Source organism: Mesocricetus auratus, unplaced genomic scaffold (assembly GCF_017639785.1).
Source record: "Mesocricetus auratus isolate SY011 unplaced genomic scaffold, BCM_Maur_2.0 Super-Scaffold_100007, whole genome shotgun sequence".
Classification (NCBI taxonomy): Eukaryota; Metazoa; Chordata; class Mammalia; order Rodentia; family Cricetidae; genus Mesocricetus; species Mesocricetus auratus.
In genome coordinates this window covers 94,312,596-94,329,700 of record NW_024429191.1, presented here as the reverse complement: position 1 = coordinate 94,329,700, position 17,105 = coordinate 94,312,596, and the positions used below count along the sequence as shown (strand labels likewise).

Below are 17,105 nucleotides of genomic sequence, written 5' to 3'. Positions count from 1 at the left end.
GAGCCTCCTGCCCGCTCCCCCCCCCCACCCCACAGGAGCCACCTACACCTATACCCAAATACACGGAATTCCAACCCATTGGGGTGCTAATACAGACAGATGCAGAACAAACCACTGACCCTATCTCCCTTTCCTGTCCTGTCTCAGAAGGATGCATGGATCTCTTAAAGGTAGAGATTTTAGGTTGGCTTTTAAATGCCACTGAGATGAGGAAACACCAGCAGTGGGCCTGAAGGAACAGCTTATCATATTATGGGCAACCGCAGTGGGCGGCGGCACATGTCGCTGTAAAAGAGACTTCACCCTTCTGTGCCTGGCAGCCTGGTGAGGTGGGGCTGCCCCCCAGATTCCCATCACAGTGACCAGGAGTGAAAGGAGCAGGGGGGAGGCAGGTGGGTGAACCATCTTGAGCCTGACCCCTGCGCCTTGGGGCTTCGGTGACAGAGGCAGCTGTCACCAGCTCCAATAGGGAAAGCCTTGTCTCTTTTTTTTTTGGGGAGGTCTGGGGAGGATGAAATAAATTTAGCTCAGAAGTCTGAAAGTTCAAATGCTGCTCTTCAGGCTACACGGGCTTAATAGACTGTGACCCTCAGTTTCCTTGTTTGCAAACTGGAAAGATAAATTTCTCGGGCAGAGTCCAGGGAGACTGGGGTGGGACACCACAGAGATGCCAGATCTTAGATCAAGGGACACTCTGCTAGCCATCAGGGTTCTCAGCACCCTCAGCCTCCCTGACAGGACTCTCGGCTGCCAAAAGCCACTAAGCAGCTCTGAGATTCTAATCGACTCGGAAGATCCAGAGTCCTGCTTCTCTCAGCGGCTTGTTCCGCCTGCGGCACAGGCGTGTGACGGTGGCAGCCCACACTGAGCTCTCAAACTCCACCCGGCCTTCTCACTCAGGCTCAGCCCAGCTACAGCCACCGCTGCCAGCCCTCTGTCAGGACTGGGAGCCATGCTGTCTGTGCCTTCTCCTGCTTAGTCGCTGTGCCCCAGGTCTGGGAGGATTGATAGGTGAGTGAGGGAGGGATGGGAGGAGGGGGAGGGCGGGTAAACAGATTGAGGGGTGAAGAGATGGGTAGCTGGAGGAACGGATGGGCAGGTGCGTAGATGAAGCAGGGATAGATTAGTGGACGGAGGGATGGAAAGATGGGCAGATAAAGGTGAATGGATGGGTGAGGGAGTCAGAGGATGGATGGATGGATGGATGGATGGATGGATGGATGGATGGGAGGATGGATGGATGGATGGAAGGATGGATGGATGGATGGATGGAAGGATGGATGGATGGGAGGATGGATGGATGGGAGGATGGATGGATGGATGGATGGATATCTGGAGATTGGGTAGATGATTGGAGGGAGAGAGGAATGAATGGAGGTATGAGTAGAAGGATAGATGGATACATGGGTAGAAGGATGGATGGTGAGTGAGTAAAAAGGAGGAATGGGGGAGGGGTGGATGGATGGACGGATGGACGGACTGACTAGCAGATGGAGGGAAAGACGTTTGTACAGAGGGTGTATGGACAAACCTCCTTCTGCTCTTGTGGACTGTGCTCACGGCCACTACGGCTGGCCTGACGTCACACCCTATGATTCTGTATGCGTAAACAGGCTCTAGCTTCAAGCAGAGACAAACTTTCTTGAAAAGAAGCTCATTGGCTCAAAATAACTGCCTCCTTTCAGGACGTGTTACAAGTGTGGAATACTACAGTTTGCACACAGCATTCACCAGACCTGGAAATGCAGCATGATTCCAGGAGCGTTTCTTGGGGGGGGGGGGGGGGGAACGGTGGGCTGAAACAGCACATTGTTGCCTGATCTCTGCGTCTTCATTAACAGACATGCCAGGATGCATTGCTGAAGTCGCAGGATTTAAATGGCAGGAACACCCCCCCACCACCAGAACCTCTGTCAACCAGGGTGGCTTTCTGGTATCCTCGATCCATCTTCCCATCTCCCAAGTGTCAGAGCTTGCTTTAAACAGGCAATAAAGCCTTGACTGAGGGTAGAGGGTGGCTTTGGATCTTCAGTGAAGACACGTGGCCAGAATTTATAGATCCACATTCTCTGTTCTCTCCACTGAAAACTTAGCCTGGTGCAGGGATGTTGCAGACACAGGGGTCCAAGGAGGGTGGGGACGCTGGGACCGGGATCATCGGATACCGCAAACTAGAACAATGGGCTCTGAGCCAGATTGGGAAAGCACTTCTCTCAAGACCGCGGCTGGATCCTTTTTGCCATGGTGGGCTGAGTGGGACCCAGTGAGGGGCCGGTGCCAACCGGTTATGTGAGCCCTTAGCCCCATGCTCACCTCCTTTGCGTCTGGTGGTGTGAAAACTAAGGTCAAGGGTGAACCTGTAGGATTGCGTTAAAGCCAGTAAATATGGTATTTTTTTCTCCCCCTATCCAACCAGCAAAGCAGCAAGTCTGTGCTGAAAGAGGGCAAACGGGGTTTACTTTGGTGAAACTGCACACTTTGCAATCAGAGAATGCATCCTTGGGGCCTGTTTGCTTCGAGCGAGGCCCAGAGACCAGCAGCCTCAGCCTCCTGGAAAGCTTGGTTAGGGCGCGGTTTCCTCTCCCAGGTGCAGGCCGGAGTGTGAGGGCTTGTATGCCAGTAGGGGCTTGTCATTTTATCGAGCCGGCTTGCCCAGGTGATTCTGATATCCCCTGACGTTTGAGAGCCACCGCTGGAGAGGACTTTCCGGCTGGAACTTCCATAGTCCCACACATTACACTTTCTGACTGGTTCTGGCTGGATCCTAGGAGGGAAGACCCAATGAGAGGGACAGAGCCACCTGGCAACGTGCGCCCCCTTGGGTCTTTTTCCAGTGTGGAGCCTCTGCCTGTGCGTCCAGCTGAATTCTCTGTTAGTTTTCATAACTGTCGGCTAACTCCGTTGGGTACTCTGGGTGCAGGGGGGGTCACCTGCAAATGACGGGCACACACCCCTTATTTCTGTCTACTACCACGCCTCTCTTTCGCTGGGGCCCCCACAGTGATGGTGCAGTCCGTTCTACCTGTAGCAATCGCTCCGCAGATGGGCGTCTGTGGACAGGCAGAGCGAGGAAGCCTGCGAGGAAGTGCCAGCTGCGGTGACGTCCCAAGGGCAAAAGCGCCGTCGGGCGCCGGAGCACCCAGTGCCGTGGGGTGGATAGTCGGACCACGACCTCATGGAGCACTATGCGACCAACAAGAGGGCTGTAGATGCCAAATCACTGGTGGGAGAAGCGTCAGACGTGGTTATTTGCACGGGAAGGGTGTAAGGTCGTGTGCATAAAATAAAGATAAACAAATCACTGGTGGGAGAAGCATCAGACGTGGTTATTTGCACGGGAAGGGTGTAAGGTCGTGTGCATAAAATAAAGATAAACAAACATATGGTTATGGGAGCAAAAGTAGCTTCAGGAGGATGTGCAAGGAATTCCTCACAGCTGCTTCTGCAGCAGATGGCAAGAGGCGTACGGGCTTACGCCACTCAAACGCCTCTGCCTGCTATTTCATTCTGTCAGCCTTAAATTTTTAAAAACTGCATTTTATGTATTTATGTTTTTCTCTTTCCAGGTCAGAGGAGGCATGTCACGGTGAGTGTGTGGAGGTCAGGGGACAAGTAACCTTTCCTTTTACCACGCGGTTCTCCGGGCTCTTGGGTGGTCAAGCGTGGCGGCAAGCGCCTACACCTGCTGAGCCATCCCATCAGCCCTCTCTACCTCACTGTTTTCTGAGACATGGTCTCTCTCCAAGCTTGGAGGTAACCCAAGTGGCTAGGCCAGTGAGCCCCCAGGACCCCCGCTGTCTCCACCTCCCCAGTTCTGAGGTTACAGATGCGTGCTGTCATGTTTGGCTTTTTAAGTGGGCCCCCAGGCTTCCACAGCAAGCACGTCACCAACCCAGCCGTCTCCTCAAGCCCAAACTCTGTTTTCTAGATAGGGTTCCGCGTATTCGTGTATCCCCAAGATGGCCTCAAACTCGCTATGCAGCCACAGTGGCTTGCACAACCACACCCGGCTCTTCTTCGGCGCTGGGGATTGAAGCCAAGGCCCTGTGCCCCACAGCCAAACGCTTAACCGACTAAGCTATTCTGCCCGCCTTCTCTGAGTCCTTAACAGGGTCGCCGCGTCCCACTGTTCATGCCCCCAAGTAAGGGAGAGGATCAGAGGGGGCAGAGCCTGGCTGAAGGGAGAGAGTACCCGAGGCTCTTCAGATTCCAGGTGCTCACCCAGACTCCACAGGGCGTGGAGTAGGAGATGTGCTGAGGCGTGGGGATCCATCAGGCCTGTGCTGAGAAGAAGACAGATTCCCAGTCCCAGCTGCGACCTGGCCTCATGGCTTTGTATCTCAGACCTTAGTTTGTGGGGTGGGGGATACATAGGCTGCTCCCCAGCCTGAGAGGGCACCCAGCGTGATTTAGGAGGAGCCTGAGCTGTGGCTGGGGTACAGGACAGTCAGGAGGTGAGAGATCAGAGACAACAGTTGGGACAGTTGGGGGGAGGGAGGAGTCTTTCCCGAGCAGGGATATGGGAGGGGGATTTACTATGGGTAGAGGGCCACTTGCTCATTGAAAAAGGGTGCCAGGCCCAGCAGTGGTGGTGCACGCCTTTAATCCCAGCACTCTGGAGGCAGAGGCAGGCGGATCTCTGTGAGTTCAAGGCCAGCCTGGTCTACAGAGCGAGTTCTAGGACAGACTCCAAAGCTACATGGAGAAACCCTGTCTGGAAAAAAAGAAGGCTGCAGACCTCCAGGGCACACCAGCCTGGAGGTCCATTCAGCGTCTGGGCTGTGGTGCTGTTTGTCACAAACATGGGCTCCGCTCCTGTCTCTTTCCCAAACAAACATTTTGATAGCGTTGTTCCAGTGCTGAGATCATAAACTCAAAATCCAGGGGATGGCTCCCACGCTGGGGGCAGAAACCAGAGGCCGTGAGGTGCAGGACAACTCAGAAGGAGCAGGTGCTGGGCACGGGCTGGGCCCTACCTAGCTAAATCTTTGTCAGAATCTCGGCTCTTCCATCCGCATTTCACATTTCAGTTAAAAAAAAAAAAATAATGACAAAGGCCGAGAGTTCAAGCAGCCTCCCCTCCTCGGTAATTACCAAATTAACACATTCTACAGAGGCCCCAGCTCAGCCGGCTGTGATTAATGGGCAAGAATTATTAGCCGCAGAGCCTGCCCCTCTCCTTTTTAACCTTAAACAGGCACAGCGCGCTCTCTCTGGGCAGCTCCTCACCACCCGCCCCCTTCCCGTCCCCGCCCAGACACTTAATGGAATCCAGTCTGGGCTTAATGCGTTTGTCCTGTCCCACCTCGAGGGGCCTCACCCTCCAGGTCAAGGAGGCAGCTTCCCTACCCAAAGCAAGAGGCCTGGGAAAATGAACCCCAAATTAATTTATTCAGCTAATTCATTAAATGAGCTCTGTCTGATGTTCAGACTCCGCCCAGCCCCGAGCGGCAGCTGAGGGAAAATACTGGGAAAGCGGCAGTGGTGGGGACCCTGCCGTCCCAGAGTCAAGAACAGGGTGTGTCCTTCAAGGGCAACCATGGTGTGGCCAACAGGAAATAGAGGTCAGGTCCTGAGGCTCTTCAGGGAGGAGGCCCAGGCTGGGTTCTCGGTCTATAGATGGTGCTAGAGACGCTAGGTTAGCAAATGGGGACCTGGTGTTGAATGCTGGGGGGTGGCTCAGCTCCACAGGGCGGGAGGTGATGCTCATTGGTAGACGGCATCTCAAAAGTGAGAGTCCAGGGTCTGTAGGTGCTTGGTGAGAAAGTATAAGGACCTGAATTCAAGCCCAGGTATTCATGAAAAAAAAAAAAACGGCTGTAGATGCTGGCTTGTGCTTGTAATTCCAGGGCTGTGGAGGCGGAGTCAGATGAACTGCACTCCCGAGAGCACACACACACCCCAGATGACTCAGAGGTCCAGGGCCCTGACTGTCTTTGCAGAAAACCAAAGGATGTGAGGCCCTGACATCTCAAAGCCCAGCCAAAGGAGGCTTTTGCCCCTGCTTACTGCCAGTCCTGGGAGGTGTTTTTGCTTTGCCTTGAAGCCGTTCTAAACATCATGGACAACACTCAGTGTGGCAACATAAGCTTAGCAAAAATGCCTGCCCACAGTTTCATCCTTGGTAAATGAGAGAGAAAATGTGGCATTCAGCTTGAGTCCCTCATTACTCTTGGAAGGAGAAACACAAGTCCCACACAATTGTCACAGTGCGGTGCGGAGCAGAAGCAGCTAGCCAGTCTGCAGACATGCAAGGCAGAGGATGGAGAGAAGACTTGTCCAAGGAGGCAGACAGGTATTGTCCCCAGAGAGCCCTGGGATGCAGCAGCCACGGCAGAATGATGACAGTCAGGGATCTGGATGCATCTTCCTGCAACTGTGGGATTGCCCTGAGCCATAGTTTCTCAGTGAGATAAGCTTACAGTCACACCACCTCAGTGATTTCTTGAGGACTAATCAAGATGAGAAGTCCATAAATCTTATTCCTGCCACCATCATCATCATCACCACCATCACCACCATCACCATCATCACCATCACCACCACTGTCGTCATCATCATCATCAATGCTGTAGAGGTAGAGTCAAGTGAATCCCTGTGGTTCATTGTTACTATCACCATCATCACCGCCACCATTTCATTATTACCTTCACCATTGTCATCATCACCACCATCACTATCATCATCACCATCATCACCATCACTGCCATCATTATCACCATCATCACCATCACAACCATTACCGTTACAACCATCATCATCACCATCATCACCATCACCATCACGATCACAACCATCATCATCACTATCACCAATCACCTGAATCACCACCATCAACCATCAACATCATCATCACCACTGTCATCAACACCATCATGGCGATTGCCATCACCACCACTGTCAACCTGACCCAGCAAAACGCAGGCAGTCCCGGTCCTTTCTTTGTGCCCCTGTGCAGACGTGTGAAAGCCTTCATAAACTGCCTTCTTCCTTTTGATGGCATCTTAACCAAAGACCACTGCCTCTAGAGCCCTAACCATGACAAACATCAATAACATGATGACTCCCTGAGGCTGAATTTCAAAAGGGCATTAAAGATTAAAGAATGCATAGGTCAATTATGAATGCAAGGAAATGACTTCAGGAGTAATTACAGAGCATTTTATCTTGTTTATTTGGCATTAGTTGTAAGTGTCCATGATCCTGGGTCCCAGGGGTCCATTGCTTTAGGTCTGCCTTTGGCAGGTGAAGAGATGGAGCTCAGGCAGAGGTCCTGGTCTTTTTGGCATCACATTTACAGAGGTTTCTCCATCACCAAACCATCCCCAATTGGGTACCCGTATTGGGGACTACTGCGAAAGGAAATGAGTCAATGGGATAGGAGATGCAGGTGTGGGCACAGAAGCAGATTCAGGTACAGGTGCAGATACAGGCACAGGTGTAGGAGCAGGGGCAGGAGCAGGTGCAGGAGCAGGTGTAGGAGCAGGTGTAGGAGCAGGTGCAGGAGCAGGTATAGGAGCAGGTGTGGGGGCAGGGGCAGGGGCAGGGGCAGGAGCAGGGGCAGGTGTAGGAGCAGGGGCAGGAGCAGGTGCTGTCATGCCCTAGAGGGCCAGGCTATCCAATGGCAGGAAAAGATGGATGTCCCAGCTCAATGACAGACAGGATCGTGGCATCCTCTAACCTGTCCAGTCCAGGCTCTTGGTGGATCAGATGATGCCCACCCACTCTGGGGAGGGCAAATCTTCTTTACTCAGGGAACAAACTAAATGTCAGTTATCATCCAAAACTTTCCCAGACCCAGCCAGAGAAAGGGCTTACCAGCTATTCAGACAGCCCATAGTTGTCAGGCTGGCACAAGTGAGCCTTTCAGAGCTTGCCCCTAGTTACAGCGTGAATCTCCAGGGCACACAGGGATCCCTGCTCTTTAGATATCACCAGTTCTAAAACTTACATGTAAACTTTGGAGCTTCAAGTGACCTGCTTTGGATATATGGTTATTTGTGGTGCTGGCAACTGAAGCCAGGGCCTCACCAATGACAAGCAAGTGTTATACCATGGACTCATCCCCAGTTAGGCATTCTATTGCTGTGATCAAACATCATGACATGCTCGGGGAGGAAATGGTTTATTTCATCTTACACCTTGTAGTCCACCATCTAGGGCAGTCAGGGCAGTAGCTCAAGACATGACCTGGAGGCAGGAGCTGGTGCCGAGGCCATGGACGGGCGCTGCTTACGGGCTTGCTCCCCGTGGCTTGCTCAGCCTGCTTTCTTATAGCACCCAGAACCACCCGTTCGGGAGTGGTACAACCCACAGTGAGCTGCTCCCCACTCCCCATCAATCATCAGTCAAGAAAATGCACCTCGGGCTTACCCAAAGGCCAGTCTGGCAGGTGTGTTTTCTCAACTGGGATTCCCTCTTCCCAAACGGCTCTAGTGTGTGTCAAAGTGACAAAAAGCAGCCAGCACAGTGAGGAAATAGGGTCTTAGAAGATGCAGCCAAGCAGGGCGATGCTGGTGGTGCACACCTTCAACCCCGGCACTCGGGTGTGGATGTACAGATTAAGATACACGGAACTGGGATAATGTAGGTAAATTTTATTCGGGGAGAAGTCACTTACATGAGAAACCGATAACCCACAAGTTCCAGCTCCGAGGATCCATGCCCTGCTGCTCTCCGTGACCCGACCCGAACCAAGAGAGAACAAGCCTGTCCTGGACCCCAGACCAAATCCCACACGCTCACCTACGCACCTGTGACCACGCCCAAAGGGGCGTGGTCAGCACCACAGGTGCGGCTAGTTAGATCTCTCACTACACCCGGGAGGCAGAGACGGGCAGATCTCTGTGAATTCAAGGCTAGCCGGGGTTATACAGAAAAACCCTGTCTTGAAAAACCAATGAATGAATGAACGAATGATGCAATCAAGTTAAAGCAGGCCATTAGGCAGCTCCAACCCATTGTGACTGAGGCCATATAAAAAGAGGAAACAAGAGTTGGGGGACGCTCTGGTCAGTAAAGCGCTTGCTACACGGAGAAATCTGATCCCAGCCCCGGGGTCTGCCACCTCTCCAGTCTAGGAGCACTGGTGAGCTCCAGGCTCAGTGGGAAATCATGTCTCCAAAAGTAAGACTGGACGCGGAGGAGAATGACATCCAGCAAGGATTTTTTTAACCTCCAGATATGCATGTGCACACATGAACATACAGAAAAAGAGAAAGCCTGTATACAGAGACACACACGGGCTTTGGGTACGTCTCTCAGAACCAGACGAGAGGGATGTTTGCTGCTCAAGCCATCCTCCTCCTCAGCCCTGGCTGCTTAGACAGCTTTAGGCTGCTGACCCTGGTGTCACAGGAGTCCTGCGACACGCGTTCATTCGCCGCACCCTTCCTTCCGCACGCGTTTCTCAGCTCGATCCTCCTCTTCTGGCAGCCAACATGAGGCTCCCAAGTAACTCCTCCTCCTTCTTAGATCATCGCCCTGGCAGGGCCAGGCCTGTTTCCACCTTCAAAGGCAAGTTAGATTCCCCACTTACTACTTTTCCGGTCCCCTTTTTATCACTTACTATACACTCAAAGTACTTTCGCCACCTCTTGGAGTCATCTGGAACAATGGTCCTTCCTCTGTTAGTGCCTTCCTACATCTTCCCTAGATTGCCCTTAATTTTTTCCTCCTGGCATTCAGGAGGCAGAAGCAGGCAGATCTGTGGGAGGCAGGTGGGTCTCTGTGAGCTCAAAGCCAGCCTGGTCTACATAGTGAGTTCCAAGACAGCCAGGGTTACCCAGTGACACTTCCCTTGGTCATAGTCTCAGCAAGAAACTGGCTGAACTTCAGTGTCTCTCTCATAGGGCCGTCTTGGCTTGAAGGAGCCCGACGTTGATGGACACCAAGACGACTTCGGACTGCAGCTTCCAATTCAGCATGGCAAAGAGGTGCAGTGGGTGAGAACGATAACTCCAGGTCTCTCTCTCTCTCTCTCTCTCTCTCTCTCTCTCTCTCTCTCTCTCTCTCTCTCTCTCTCTCTCATCATGGACTCAGTAGTCAGCTGACAAAAGAAGCCAACCAGATCAGGGCAGGACGGGTCACAGGAGCAGCATGGCCTTGGGCACACCTGTCACCAGGGGGCTCCCCAGATTCTCCCAGAGTCCTGATGTTCCATGATTGGGGGAACCTCAGTAAGCTCTCTATGGCTTCCTCCTGTGGCAGGGTCCTTTCCACTTCCAGAAGCTTCCACCACAGTATTTGTGAGGGATGATTGACTCTGGGGAATCTTTGTTGTGTGATCCGACATAATTATTTTAATTCAAGCACACGCCCTTATAGCAGTGACATGGTAAATGCCGTTCTCAGGAACAAACAGCTGTCAGGGCTGTCAGTGGGGCTGCCTACTGTTTGATATCATTACAATATTTAATTTCAACTCGGCAAGGGCTTTTCTCCCAGTGAGCATTTCCCAAGACTGTTCCTTCCCCAACTGTCTGGAGTCAAGGAAGGGAAGAAGGGAGAAGTCACCCCTTTCATTGAAGAAACTGTTCACAGAGAAGGTAAGGAAAGAGGAAAATAATGGGATCCAGTGTCGGAGATGAGAAGGGAGGGAAGGGGAGGGAGAGGGACGAGACAGGGAGAGAGGAAGGGAGGGAGGGAGGGAGGGAAGGAGAGAGAGGGGGAAGAAGGGAAGGAGGGAGGGAAGGAGGGAAGGAAGGAGGGGCACAGAGAGGGAAGGAGGGAGGGAGGGAAGGAAGGAGGGAGGGAGAGAAGGAGGGAAGGAGGGAGGGAGAGAGGGAAGGAGGGAGGGAAGGAGAGGGCAGAGAGGGAAGGAGGGATGGAGGGAAGGAGGGAAGGAGGAAAGGGAGGGAAGGAAGGAGGGAGGGAAGGAGGAAGGGAGGGAAGGAAGGAGGGAGGGAAGGAGGGAGGGAGGAAAGGAGGGAGGGAGGAAAGGGAGGGAAGGAGGGCAGCAGTTACTCCAATTTTTTCTCTTTTTCCCACTGCAGGTATGCTGTGTACAGGCCTGCAGGCATCCATGTGCTCTCAAACACACATGACCGGCCCTACATTCCTGTGACCTTGCGGGATATGGAAGCCTGTATTAAATACAGAGCTGTGAGTATCCTGAGCTGTAAATACTCCGCGCTCACTTCCTTTGTGCCCACCCCAGCTCAGGGAGATTTACTGCCAGGGAAAACTCCAGCTCCGAGATGGGCAGCAGCTACCACAGCATCTTTCTTCTAGCAGCTTCCAGCACTAAACACACACACAGAGGCACACACACACACAACACACACACACACACATACACAGTACAACACATGATTACGCACACACATGCACACATATGCACAGATACACACGGACACAAGCACTCATACATACACACGCTCACACACGCATGTGCCACCTCCTGTGATCATAAGCTGGATGCAGGCAAGCCTGAGACAGGGTAGAGCCCACGCCTCGGTGCTGGTCTCCTTCCTGGGTAAAAGGCTTTAGAATGACTTACATGTAATTGGGGGCTCTCTCTTCCTCGTCTGAATTTTAATTTATCTGTGGTTATTAAAGGGTGCTCACATAATTTCTGCTGCTCTATTGTTTTGAGAGAGGGTCTCCCTGTGGCCGAGGCTGGGCACACAGTCCTTCTATCTCAGATGCTAAAGGCTGGACTAAGGGCACACACACCATGACTCACACAAGCGCTTTTTCATTATTAATAGCTTTTGTTCCTGTTTCCTTATGGCTCTGGGGACGGAGCCCAGGGCCATGCGTGTGCCACGCCAGTTCTAGCAATGAGCTGTGTTCTCGGCCCTTCATGCGTGTGTACTTTGAATAAAATACTTGTGGGCAGTGGCCCCCTGAGAAAAGCAACCAAGGAGGGCCAGGATTTTCCCCTCCCTATGGCAGGACCTTCCTGGGCCATTAGAGAGTTCTGGGATGAACTCTCTTTCTTGAATGGCAGGCCAGGGTGCAGACTCTGTCCCCAAGGGGAAGCGTCGCTATGACCATGGCTGGAAAACACCTAACGTTTCCAATGCCTGGCCTTTCTATCAAGGTGTCCCTGGGACTGCGGAGGTTAGTCAGGTGAAACGCACCACTCTCCTGCCCCACCACCGCAGGCTGCCCCAGAGTACAGAACATGGCTAGGCATGACGGGGTACCAAAGAGCGGGAAGACTGGACACTGGCACCGAGTGCCGGAGGTCGGAGTCTCTGTCAGTGGAAGGGCATCTTCAGAGGGCTGGACCATATGGGTGGTATTAGCAGCACGGACGGACATGGCCCTAAGGCTCTCTGAGTCACACAGACGCAGAGCCTTGGCTTCTGAGCTCCCAGCTGGCCGTTGGCAGCTACCTCGGTCCTTCCATGGAGGCCTCACAGGACAACCGAGCATGGGCAAAAAGAGGCAGGCAGGGGACAGGCAAGATGGCTCCGTGAGTGCTTAAGGTCTTGCAACCATGCCTGGCAGGCTCCGTCTCTAGGCCCTCATGGAGCAAGGAGAGAACTAACCCCCAGGTTGTCCTCTGACTTCCACACGCACCATGCTAATTAATTAATTAATTAGAGTAAAAAGAACCAGGCTGGTGGGCCAGCTCTTCTGCCCATCACTTCCCCTAGTCCAAGCCCAACACGGCCACCGCGAACATCCCCCACCCACCCCCACCTTCCCAACCCCCCTCCCAAGAAACCAGAGGTTAATATAAGCTCTTCCTCTCCCAGTCTCCCAGAGATCTCTCCCCACACCCTCCCAATTTATATCTGCAATTATAATTAAGAACCTCACAAAGGGGGTTAGCTGCTGGGTCTACTGGCTCAATTTATTGATTAACTATTTTCCAGAAGTTCATTACTATGCCAAGGCAGGGTGCAGGGAATTGGGCCTCTGTGGTTTCTCAAGGCTTTCCCCGCTCCTGGTGATTAAATGCAGCTAGGATGCATCCATCCTGCAAGAGCAGCCTTCCCAAGGTCAAACATTCATGCAAAGCAGGGGCCCGGATCTGATCTGCATGTCTACAAACTGGAGCAGAGGGCCCAGGGATGGCTTTGAAGCCACGAGTGGACAAAGGAGGAAGAGAAACGGCCTGGGGCTGAGAAGATGGTTCACTTGTAAAGTGTCATCAAAGCATGAGGACAGTCCCCAGCACCCATGAGAAACCAGGTATAGCAGTGCTGGGTGAACGGAGACGGGAGGGACTCTGGGGCTCGCTGGCCAGCTATTCCATCTGAATCCACTTCAGGTTCAGTGAGAGACCTTATCACAAAAACTCAAGGGGAGAGCCAGGGAGAGGGCTCAGTGCGAGCCTGATGACCCGAGTCCCATCCTCAGAACCCACAGAAGAGGCAAGGTGTGGTGCCACACGTCTGCAGGCCCGGGCCTCAACAGTGGTGCACACATCTGCAGGTTCCGGTGCTCTGCAGTGATGTATGCATACCTGCAGTCCCAAAGCTCTGCAGTGATGTATGTACACCTGCAGTCCCGGCGCTCCTCAGTGATGTATGTACACCTGCAGTCCCGGCACTCAGCAGTGGTGCGCACCTGCAGTCCCGGTGTTCCTACAGCAGCATGGGAGGCAGGGGTGGAGACTCATTGAAGCTCACTGCTCACCTAGACTGGAGCACACAACACAATGACAGAAACAAGAGACCCTGTTTCAGCAACATGAAGATCAAGAACTAATTCTGAAAGCTGTCCTCTGACTTCTACATGTGTGACACACATACACATACACAATTATACACATATATAAAACACACATACACATGCACATACACAATAAAGGGATAAAATGTTTGAAAATAAGGTGAAGAATGATAAATATGTCTGGCATGGATCTCTGTCCTCCACAGCAAGAGAGAGAGAGAGAGAGAGAGAGAGAGAGAGAGAGAGAGAGAGAAAGAGAGAGAGAGAGAGAGAGAGAGAGAGAGAGAGAGAGAGAGTCCAGAGGAAGGAGGCCCCAAACAGAAGGTATGTTAATGTGACTTATTATGAGAAAGCCGAATGAACAAAACCAGGGGTGTCCGTGCCCCCCAAAAGACTTCAAAGTGACCACTCTGCACAGAATCCCGGGGTCCTGACGGGTATAAAACCAAGTGAGAGAATAAAACAATTGCTCATAGCTTGGGTGACCCAGAAACACAGCATTCTCCTTGATGCACAGCAGGGCCTCTGTGGAGAGAAGTCTCACTTTCACACTAGGGTGTGGCAGAGGGGCAGGGGGACACTGGGGACTCGGGCCCCTGGTCTTGCTCCATACCCAGGCCTGAAGTGAGAGTGTGGAGCAGGGAGGGTCCTGAGCACCAACCTCAGCCTCCTGGAAGCATGGACTCCTCCAGTTTTTACCAGGAAAAGGTGCTTCTGTGGTTTGGATATGGTGCAAGTGCCCTCCCACACGTGTAGTCTCCCACACGTGGAGTCTTATGGCCCTGAGAGGCATAGGAGCGAGGAGGGTGCCTGGTGTCCTGGAGAGACCTCTGGAGTGAGCTGCTCAAAGGGTCTGGCTCCTTCTACTCCTGACAGCTGTCTAGCTTTGTGCCCTGAACCGCGGCTGCTCCCTGCCCCCTCCCGTGCTTCCCCTGTCAAGCCACAGTGCTGGGGCTGCACCCCGAATCTTAAGAGACACGAGGTGAACAAACCTTTGATTTCCCCTCCCCATATCTCCTCGTCCTCCCTGCCACCCTCTGAGCCTTCAGCCCTCTTGCCTGGACAGACCAGCTTCCTAACCCTCCTATGGCCCTTTCTGCTTTCCCTCCTCCTCCTCCTCCTCCTCCTCCTCCACAATCTGGGACACAATGGAAAGTTCTCTACAGCCAGACTACACTCCCAACCCTCTCCTTTCAATCTGTTCTACTTAAGCAACCAAGGCGAATTTTTTTTCCAAACGCGGGATCTGATCACACATTGGCCCTGCTGGAAATCTTTGGCATTCCCCCTGGGGAAGATGAGGCAAGAGGCCCCGCCCTCTGCCCTGCAGCCTCAGCCCTGAGCTCCAATCACCTGACCACATCAGCCCCAGGAACACAAGCCCAATTCCCACAGTGCAAACTGAGGATGCCATTACTGTCCAGTCCCAGCAACTCCTTCCTCACTTGACTCTCAACCCCCCTCCCCGGCCCACCCTGTGCTATTCTCTGTCATAGCTGCCCGAATTTGTCAATCTAGAAATAGTTTGATGAGCATGGAGCTCCATTCCCTTACTTCCGGCCAGCGCATCCTGAAGGAGAGAGAAAGGACTGTTTAGGGGTCCTGGTTCTGGTTCCTGGTCACAGGAAACACCACGGGGACTTACATTGCTCAGTGCACAGGTAGACTGCTCCCAGCTACACCTCTCCTGGTCTCTCCCTCCCTGGGGCTCACACTCTGCCTCCATGGCTTCCTACAACACCAGCATTGGCTAGCTTTTCACTGCTTCGTGAAGCCAGGGAAAGCCAGTCGATTGCTTTTCTGGTTGCTTTCAAATTCCTGACAAGAAACAGCGTCAGGTGGGAAAGATTATAATGGCTCACAGTTTGAGGGGGTTTTGTCCACAGTGGCAGTGTTCACGTAAGCAGGGGCGCGTGGCTGAGACTCTTCACATCCCTAAGGACCAGGAGGCAGAAATGGACAGGAAGCTGGGCCAGCATATAAAACTTCAAACCCACCCACTAGTGAACCACTTCCGCTAGTGACCCTACTTCCGCCACTGAGGCTGCACAAGAGGCCCACCTCTGGATGGTGATGCAGAAAGATGAGCAGCTGCACCATTAGCTTTAGTGCTCAGATCCAGGTCTGCCGGGCTGGAGCCCAGGAGCTGACAGTGGCTACTTCAAGGGAGGTAGAGGCTTAAGAGGAACGTGTGCTGCTTGCCTTGTTGTTGGTGGTGGGGAGGTGGGGAGCGAGGGGTGGAGGGTAGGGGGGCAGATGTGCTGTGGAGTGGAGGGCTGGAAAGGGGTGGGTGGAGGGTGAGGTGTGGGGCGGGGATAAGGGGGGCGGCAGGTGGGAATGGGAGTCCCTCCCTGAACTCCCTGAACTCCCTGAAGCTTTCTAACAGTCCTTAGCCGGCAGGCTCCAGCCCTGAGAACACACTGGTGATAACTGTTTTTTTTGTTTGTTTGTTTGTTTGCTTTTTTGTTTTCTTTTTTTTTTTTTTTTTTTTTTTTGGTTTTTCGAGACAGGGTTTCTCTGTGGCTTTGGAGGCTGTCCTGGAACTCGCTCTTGTAGACCAGGCTGGCCTCGAACTCACAGAGATCCGCCTGCCTCTGCCTCCCGAGTGCTGGGATTAAAGGCGTGTGCCACCAACGCCCGGCCTGGTGATAACTGTTAACTCAGCAACTGTTGCAAAAAAAACCAAACATCCCCTGGCCCAATAAAATCCCCAGACTGGACCAAGCTGGGGGCAGTGAGACTGATACCAGCTGCAAACAAAGTGTCTCACATTTCCCTACCTGGGCAGGGACAGACCTGCAGACCCACCATGAACTTTTAGCAACCTTTGATGCGCCCGGGAGTCACCCCTCCTCCTTTACTAGGTTCCACTGCTCTTTCCTTATTGGTCCTATTTTTCACATCAGGGCCCAGCAAACACCTTATACATTTGGGCAACATGGATGGAATTTGCCAGAGGAAGAGAAACCTGCCTTCAACCCCCCAGGAAATGGTGTTACCCAGTGTAGGTGGGAGTCCTGAGTTCTAGAAGCTTCTGCCCCATGCAGGGACCTCACCTAAGCCTCCAGGACTTCACTTGCCATCGCAGGTGGAGGGGACTCACTTCAGCCTCTCTCGCCAAGCTCCACACTCCAGGAGCGGATGGGAATTCATTCCCAAAGCTGCTTCCAGCTCACAAGACCCCGTCTCCTGTTAGTGACCTGCAGACTTGACCTGCAAAGGGGTATTCTTGGTTGGTACCTCAAAGCCCTCAGGAACTTTGGCGCTGTAACAGTCCTCAGGCTTGTAATGGCCATGTGCTAGCATTTCCCTGCTAATGATGATCCCATATGACAATCTGTTTCAAGTTCTTTTATCCCGCTTAAGGTTTTTAATCCCCAAATAACAATAAGCCTCACATTCATACTCTTCACTGTGTGCCCACCCCGTTCCTGGAGGACAGTAGGGACAGGATTGAAAATGTGCGATGGTCT

At 52.8% G+C, this 17,105-nt stretch overlaps 1 long non-coding RNA gene across 1 annotated transcript; it reads left to right on the top strand.

The window, feature by feature from the left end:
• The first annotated feature begins 495 nt into the window (after positions 1 to 495).
• On the top strand, positions 496 to 3,301 carry LOC121141576. The gene is made up of 2 exons (XR_005878545.1): positions 496 to 1,011; positions 3,002 to 3,301. It is a non-coding gene; the product is annotated as an uncharacterized LOC121141576 (long non-coding RNA).
• Positions 3,302 to 17,105: the final 13,804 nt, after the last annotated feature.